We start from the raw sequence: 8,516 nt of genomic DNA, 5'->3' as shown, positions 1-8,516 counted from the left end.
GTTCTGAAATGCGGCGGGCTGAGCAAACTGCCAGCAGGAAGACTGTCTTTAAAGTTAACAGGCGGAGGGAGAGACCTCGGAGGGGTCTGAAGGAGGTTCCTGCTAGGAAATCCAGGACCAGGTTGAGATTCCACAGAGGTACTGGCCACTTTAGTGGCAGGCGAATCTTCTTGACTCTTTTCAGGAAACATGCCACGTCCGGGTGAGAAGCTATGCTGTCGCCCCCACTCTTGGGGCCGTAGCATGACAATGCGGCCACCTGTACCTTGACAGAGTTGAGGGACAGCCCCTTCTCTAGCCCATTCTGTAAGAATTCCAGGATCACGGGAACTTTAGTTGAGCATGGCTTGATGTCTTGGTCTTCGCACCAGGCTTCAAAAGCCCTCCAAATCCTTATGCACGTTATAGATGTGGAGAACTTGCGGGCTCGGAGTAGGGTGTCGATTACAGCCCCCGAGTATCCGCTCTTTCTCAGGTGAGCCCTCTCAAGGGCCAGGCCAGAAGAGAGAATTGAGCTGGATCCTCGTGGAGGATCAGTCCTTGTTGGAGCAGGTCTCTGTATGGAGGTAGTGGTAGGGGGATCCCTGCCAATAGTCTTCTCATGTCAGTGTACCACGGTCTTCTTAGCCATTCCGGGGCCACCAGAAGACCTAGGCCCCTATGTAGCTGTATCTTGTAAATGATTGCGCCGAGTAGAGCCACGGTGGGAAAGCATATAGAAGGGTTCCCTGTGGCCAGGTCTGTACCAGGGCATCGATCCCCTGGGACTGAGGTTCCCGCCTGTGGCTGAAGTATCTGGGTACTTGGGCGTTGGACCGGTTTGCCAGAAGGTCCATGTCTGGTGTCCTCCACCGGTTCACTATCATTTGCAAGGCCGCGGACGACAGCTTCCATTCTCCTGGGTCTAGACTTTCTCTGCTGAGGTAGTCCGCCGTGATGTTGTCTTTCCCGGCGATGTGGACGGCCGAGATCTCTTGGAGGTTTACTTCCCCCCACGTCATTAGGGGGTCTATTTCCAGAGACACTTGTTGGCTTCTGGTTCCCCCCCTGTCGGTTGATGTAGGCCACTGTTGTAGCGTTGTCCGACATTACTCTGACCTCTTTGTCTCGAAGTCTGTGAGCGAACCGCAGACAAGCTAGTCTGACAGCCCACGCTTCTAGGCGGTTGATGTTCCATCCCGCCTCTTCTGCGTTCCATTGCCCTTGGGCAGTTAACTCCTCGCAGTGTGCTCCCCATCCTCGTAGACTGGCATCTGTGGTGAGTAGGGTCCAGGTTGGGGAGGATAGTCTTGATCCCCGACTCATGTGGCTGGCCTGCAGCCACCACCGTAGTTGGGTCCAAACACTGTCCGGGAGTGATAGACGTACGGTGTAGTTCTGGGATCGTGGGTTCCACCGTGATAGCAGCGAGCGCTGCAGGGGCCTCATGTGGGCTCGCGCCCATGGAACCACTTCCAGTGTGGACGCCATCAGCCCGAGGACTTGCAGGTAGTCCCATGCTGTGGGACGAGGGTCGTTCAGCAAGGTTTGCAACCGGTTCCACAGTTTTGATCTCCTTGTAGGGGTCAGGCTGACCTTGTCTTCTTTGATGTCGAATCGGACTCCTAGGTATTCCAACGACTGTGAGGGATGTAGGAAACTTTTGTTTGTGTTGACCACCCATTCTAGGCTCTCCAGTAGAGTTATGACTCTGCTGGTTGCTTGGTGGCTTTCCTCTGGTAACTTTGCCCTGATCAGCCAATCGTCTAGGTAAGGGTGTACGAGGATTCCTTCCTTCCTCAGTGTTACCACCACCACTACTATTACCTTGGTGAACATCCGGGTTGCTGTGGCTAACCCGAAGGGTAGTGCCCGGAACTGGTAGTGATGGTCCAGGACTTTGAAGCGTAGGTAGCGCTGGTGTTCCTGATGAATTGGGATGTGTAGGTAGGCCTCTGAAAGATTTATTTATTTATTTATTTTTAGGTTTTTATATACCGGAAGTTCCTGTATACAATACATATCACTCCGGTTCACAATTAACAGAGAAAACTATCGCCGGGAAGGCGGTTTACATGGAACATACATGGAACATGGAACATATCGAATAAACTATAATAAAGTACAATCTAATTTAAAACAACTGAAATAAACTTAGGAAATAACTTGATCCAGGGATGTGAGGAAATGTCCCTGTTGTATCGCCCTTATTACGGATCATAGGGTTTCCATGAGGAAGTGGGGAATCTTCAGGTGGCGGTTGACCGACTTGAGGTCCAAGATGGGCCTGAATGTTCCCTCTTTCTTGGGGACGATAAAATAAATGGAATAATGTCCAGTATTTATTTCTTGTGGAGGCACTGGGGTTATAGCCTCGAGGGCCAGTGTTCTGGGTAGTGTAGCTTCCACTGTCGCCCTCTTGAAGAGGTCGTGGCAGGGAGACTCCACAAACTTGTCTGGAGGGATTCGTAGAAAATCCAGGTAGTACCCCTCCCAAATGATGGCTAGGACCCACTTGTCCGAAGTTATCTCGACCCATCTGCGGTAGAATAGGGCTAGTCTGCCCCCTATGGCTTCTTCCCTTGGACGGGTCGACTGAATCTCATTGTGGGGTGCGGCTGGGGCCTGTACCCAAGCTGGTTCCCCTCTTGTGCTTGTGCTGAAAGGACTGGTTCCCGCCCTTAGGGCGGGGCGCTTGATAGTTGCTCCTGTAAGGATTGAAGCGCTGTGAACTTCTGCCCCTGGAGGACCTGGGGAAGGTTCACTGGTTTCTCTTCGTCTTATCCTCCGGCAGGCGTGGCAATGGGGACTCGCCCCATTTGTCGGCCAGTTTCTCTCTCTAGTTCGCTGTCAAACAGGAGGGATCCTTTGAAGGGCATCCTTGTGAGGCGCGTTTTGGAAGATGTGTCGGCCGACCAGCTTCACAGCCAGAGTTGCCTCCTGGCCACCACTGCAGATGACACTCCTCTGGCCGCTGTGCGCACTAAGTCGGAGGAAGTGTCTGCGAGGAATGATACTGCTGGTTCCATGACTTCTCCCGGCGTGTTGTTCCTGGTTTGGGATAAGCAGGCACGTGTCACCACGGTGTAGCAGGCCGCAATTTGTAGAGACATAGCGGCTACGTCAAATGACTGTTTGAGTATGGATTCCAGACAATGGTCATGCGCATCCTTGAGCGCTGCTCCTCCCTCCACTGGGATAGTGGTGCGCTTAGAGACCGCGCAGACCATGGCATCAACTCTTGGGCATGCAAGAAGATCTTTGGTTGCCGGGTCCAGGGGGTACAGGGCTGCCAAAGCTCGTCCCCCTTTGAATGTGGACTCCGGAGCGCTCCATTCCAAGTTAATCAGCTGTTGTGCTGCTTGTAACAGAGGGAAATGGCGAGAGGTCTGGCGAAGGTCCTCCAGCAAGGGGTTCGGCTTAGGTTCCCCCGAAGTACCTGGGCCCGGGATAGTGAGCTCCGTCAGGCATTGGTTGACCAGGTCCGGGAGCTCGTCCTTTGTGAAGAAGCGTCTCATGGTTCGGTGAGGCTCTGTCCCCGGGAGGAGCTCCCCCTCTTCCAGGGGTTCGGATTCCTCTTCAGAGATGTCAGTGTCCCCATAGGTAGGGCTTCTGGGTAGTGGAAGCCTGTGCCTAGGTCTTGAAGGGCCTGGGGCATAAGGGTCCTCCGGTGGAGCACGTGGCTGATCAGCCAGAGGTTCAGTTTGCATTTGAACAAAGGCATGAACCCCTTTGAAGAACTCCACTCATGAGATAGACCAGGGGTCGGGAACCTTTTTGGCTGAGAGAGCCATGAACGCCACATATTTTAAAATGTAATTCCGTGAGAGCCATACAAGACCTACCAAAATTTAACTACAACCCCCCACCCTCCTGACTCCCCAAGACCTGCCAAAAGTCCCTGGTGGTCCAGCGGGGGTCCAGGAGAGGTCCGGGAGCGATCTCCTGGACTTGGGCTGTCAATAGTCAAAATGGCGCCGACGGCCCTTTGCCCTCACTATGTCACTGGGGTCGACCAATGGCGGCGGTAGCCCCTGTGACATAGTAAGGGCAAAGGGCCGTCGACGCCATTTTGATTACTGGCAGCTGACGGCCCTTTGCCCTCACTATGTCACAGGGGCTACCGCCGCCATTGGTCGACCCCAGTGACATAGTGAGGGCAAAGGGCCGTCGGCGCCATTTTGACTACTGGCAGCCGACAGCCCAAGTCCAGGAGATCGCTCCCGGACCACCAAGGACTTTTGGCAGGTCTTGGGGGGATCAGGAGGGTGGGGGTTGTAGTAAATTAATTTAGGTCTTGGGGGGCGTCAGGAGGGTGGGGGGTTTTGTTAGATTTTTACTTTTTTATTAAAGATTTGTCTGCGAGCCAGATGCAGCCATCAAAAGAGCCACATCTGGCTCACGAGCCATTGGTTCCCGACCCCTGAGATAGACACTGGGTCCAAGCTGAGGGGCGCTGGATCCCTGGGGATCCCCTTCTGTGGGGATGTCCCACTGGGATTTGCTAGATCCGGGGTGCCCCCTGAGGAGCTAGTACTCGGCCCTGGGTGGGACTGGCCTTGAACTGGATCTTCCATGACCTCCTCACACTGAGTGCACAAGGCGTTGGCCTCCTCGCTTTGTGTGGCTCTGAAGTGGCTTGCTGGGCAGAGGCCTTGAGCCTTTATCCCTGTTTCTGGTGGTGCCATGGCTGTCAGCGCGTAAACTCTTATGCACTCCGGTGCGCCTAAGATGTGCGTGTGAGTTGTGCATGCAGCTGCCGAAGATATGCACCCAGCTCGGTAGGCGCGCAGGGCGCACGTATCCTAGTGCGCATGGCCCTTGTTCGTGCAACTTATGCGCACAAGAGTTATGTGCTTGTAAGTCTATGCGCATGTGCTTTGTGCGCCTAGCTAGGTTGTGTGTGCTCGGCCGAACGGTGAATGGAGCGGCAAATAGGGCCAAGATGGTGACGGTGAGCACGCAGGCAATATGGCAACCCCCCTCGGAGGATCTCCACGTGGGTAGACCCTTGGAAATAGCCAGGGTCTGGCCCTGCTAGGGCGGATCAACCCGTTGGCACTGGTCCTGGTTGGTGACCTATGCTCCTTCTCGATCCTTGGAGACCGGATTCAAGCAGAAGATTTCTACCTTACCTTGTCTTCGGCGCTTCCCGGTTTCGTTCCGAGCGGTTTCCAGCTGTGGGGGGAGAGGGGCAAATACCTTCACCGCCACACTCGAGGGTGCACCCGCTGCCCTCTCAGCCACGCCCGAGGATCGGGGGCTAGGTTTCTCGCCGCGATTCGGCCGTCGGACCGAGGCTCACCTCTGAGGGACCAAGGAAATCACCTCAGGAATCTCAACTGGGGGAGGGACCCGAGGGTATCACTGCAGGAGAGCGGGGCTCGTCTTCAGGTAGGTTTTTCCTTTAAAATTTTTGTTTTCTTCTTTAAATTTGGTTCTAATGCTGTGAGAGCGTGCAGATAACTCCTAACTGCTTTGGAGACGGAAAATACTGAGGAGCTGCACTTCCTGCAGGGGTATATGTACTAGGGGCTGACGTAAGACTGAAATCTGATCCGTCTCCAACTGCTAACAGGAGTACACTATACCATTGGTCCTGAGTCCATCTGCTACACGCTAGGAAATTCCTGTTTATAGATGGGAGAGGGAAGAACAGGGGTTGGGACCTCAGCTAGCACAGCTCTCTGCAGCCTTCCTGAGGCCCCCTCCTCACCTCCCCTGCTATGACTGGAAGTGTAGGGAGAACTGGTGGGGTCATTGCTCAGTTTCACCTCCTCACTGGCAGTAGCTCCCAGCTGCTCTAAATTCTGCATCTCTGGCAGCCCAGCAGTAAAAGTCCTCACTGTCAGCTCCACTGTGTGCTGGGAGGTGAGAGCAGAGAGCTGCTTAATCCACAGGGGAAACAGAGAGGCAGTGGGGGTGGGAATGAGAGGGAGGGGTGTTCCAGATTCAGACTGAGACTAGGATCACTCGCCTTATATTAGTGACTGACAGGGCTTGCACCAGTAACTGACAAGGCTTACCTTAATACTCCTCTCTCTCTCACACACACACATTGAGTTAGAACACCTGAGTGCCAGGTAGGGATTTATTATTAGCTAACAGGAATAATTAGACAAAGGGGGATTAGTACAAATAACACTAAAAGGCTGATTGCAATAATCAGAGAAGGTAATCAATCAGAATATACATTAGATAATAGGAATAATAATAATATGGCCTGACATATCTCTTAGGTAAACAGTCCAGTGCAGAGAAGTGCAGGCTGGCAGGGCCTCAGTCCATCGCTCTTCTCCTGCTTGCTTGGGTCAGTCCTTTTATCTATTGCTTTGCTGTGTTACTGGACAGCCAAGTAGTAAGAGACACCTTGAAAGTGGATTGTGTCAGAGGTCACCTTATCTTTCTTCCAGCAGAAAGCAATCGTGCGGGGGTATTAGGTGTCAGGCACAGCCCTCTGCATCCCTGCTTATTTGTAAGTCACGTTAAATGGTTCCGAATTGGCCTGGCCCAGAACTGGTTCTCTACAGCCTCTGTTCATTCTCTCTGTTTGTAGCTCTGAGTTCATCAAGAGTGAGTTTCAAGCAAAATAATCCCATAACAGGGGGGAAACAGAGCAGTGACCGGGAATGGAGGGGAGAGGGAGAGCGTGGGCACATTAGATGTAGGAGGGAGAGAAACACAGAGGAGGAACAGGGCCTGGAGGAGGATAAGAGACAGAGGGGAGAGAGAAGGGCAGAGAGGACAGATAAGGGAGAGAGATAAAACAGAGCAGAGGAGAGGGAAGAGACAGTGGTGGCACAAGGAACAGACAGAAGAGTGAAAGAGGAGGCAGATTCAGGGACTGAGGGGTAAATATATGTAAATACATGCAAATAAGGGGAGGCACCCAGTACACAAGTGAGTAATCCTGGTCTGTGGAAAAGTTGGCAACCTTTGTCTAACCCCTGTCCAAAAAAAATATCTCACCTGAGCCCTTCATCAGATGCTGACAGGATTTCTGACACATATTTGTATTATGTTTATATTTATAAAGCAAAGTTTCATATTGAAAAGTACTCATTGTTATAGGATTCTACTGAGATGGGGGTGCTGGGTTTCATAATGAATGATGAATGTAATTATCTCAGGGGAGGGTCTATGAACCTGAAGCTATTTTGGGAGAAAGAGGTACAAGGCTGAAGGTTCACTTAGGGTATTTAATACTCTGGTACCAGCTCTGCCCATAGCACAAAGCTCTTAACCCCACACTGGCACCAGCCTGCAGGGGTCAGAAGGTGGAAGTAGCCTCATGCTGCTCCTGCATGGTCCTGCGAGGGCTGGAAGAAGGTAGAGATGTGCGTGCATTGGTCAGCATGGGCCAGAGCGAGGAGGCAGCATGCGACTGCCCTCCCATCAGCCAACAAGGAGTAAAGCTGCAGCAGCATCAGATTAATGGGGCAGGAGAGATGGAGGAGACTGCTGGGTGAAAGTGGCCCTGGCCGAGTCTGATCTTAGTCTCTCCAATTCACTGCTAATGCCCTCTTAGCACTCGCATTGTGTGAAAGGGAATTTCCTGCTGGAGTCCATGGGGAGTTCTATGCACAGGGAGCGTCTCGATGCATCAGACATGTGGCACTCAGTATAATTCAAACAATTTCTGTATCATTCTGGCACATTTTCTTGGTCTTTGATTGCATCATTTGTTAAATGTCATCACCTGTCACCTGTGTGCATTTTCTGGCGCGGTGAGATGCGAGCGTTCCTAATGAAGCATCTTCTGCATTTATTGCATGAGAATGGTCTCTCTCGGGGCAGGGTCTCCATATGAGTTTGTTTGTGCAGACCTTGATCAGATTGAACCTCATTTGTATGCCAGGATTTACTGGGGATGATCTCATGTCTCCCCTGTCTGGATTTTCATGTGCCTTCTGTGAGAATGTTTTATTACACTCATATGAAAAAGGTCTTTCTTCTGTTTAAAATTTCCTGTTCGAGTTTAATGTAAATTTAGCTAGAAAGGTTTTTCTCCACTCAGCACTCTAGTGTGGACTTTCTGGTGTGAGATTAGTATATAGTTATTAATGAAGGTTTTCTCACACTCAGTACAAGACAATGGTCTCTCTCCTGTGTGGACTTTCTGGTGTGAGATTAGTATATAGTTATTAATGAAGGTTTTCTCACACTCAGTACAAGACAATGGTCTCTCTCCTGTGTGGATTTTCTGGTGTGAGATTAGTATATAGTTATTAATGAAGGTTTTCTCACACTCAGTACAAGACAATGGTCTCTCTCCTGTGGGAATCTTCTGGTGTGAGATTAGTATATAGTTATTAATGAAGGTTTTCTCTCACTCAGTACAAGACAATGGTCTCTCTCCTGTGTGGATTTTCTGATGTGAGATTAGTATATAGTTATTAATGAAGGTTTTCTCACACTCAGTACAAGACAATGGTCTCTCTCCTGTGTGGATTTTCTGGTGTGAGATTAGTATATAGTTATTAATGAAGGTTTTCTCACACTCAGTACAAGACAATGGTCTCTCTCCTGTGTGGATT

This window comes from Rhinatrema bivittatum, chromosome 2 (genome assembly GCF_901001135.1).
Source record: "Rhinatrema bivittatum chromosome 2, aRhiBiv1.1, whole genome shotgun sequence".
Classification (NCBI taxonomy): Eukaryota; Metazoa; Chordata; class Amphibia; order Gymnophiona; family Rhinatrematidae; genus Rhinatrema; species Rhinatrema bivittatum.
This window is presented reverse-complemented; position numbering follows the sequence as displayed.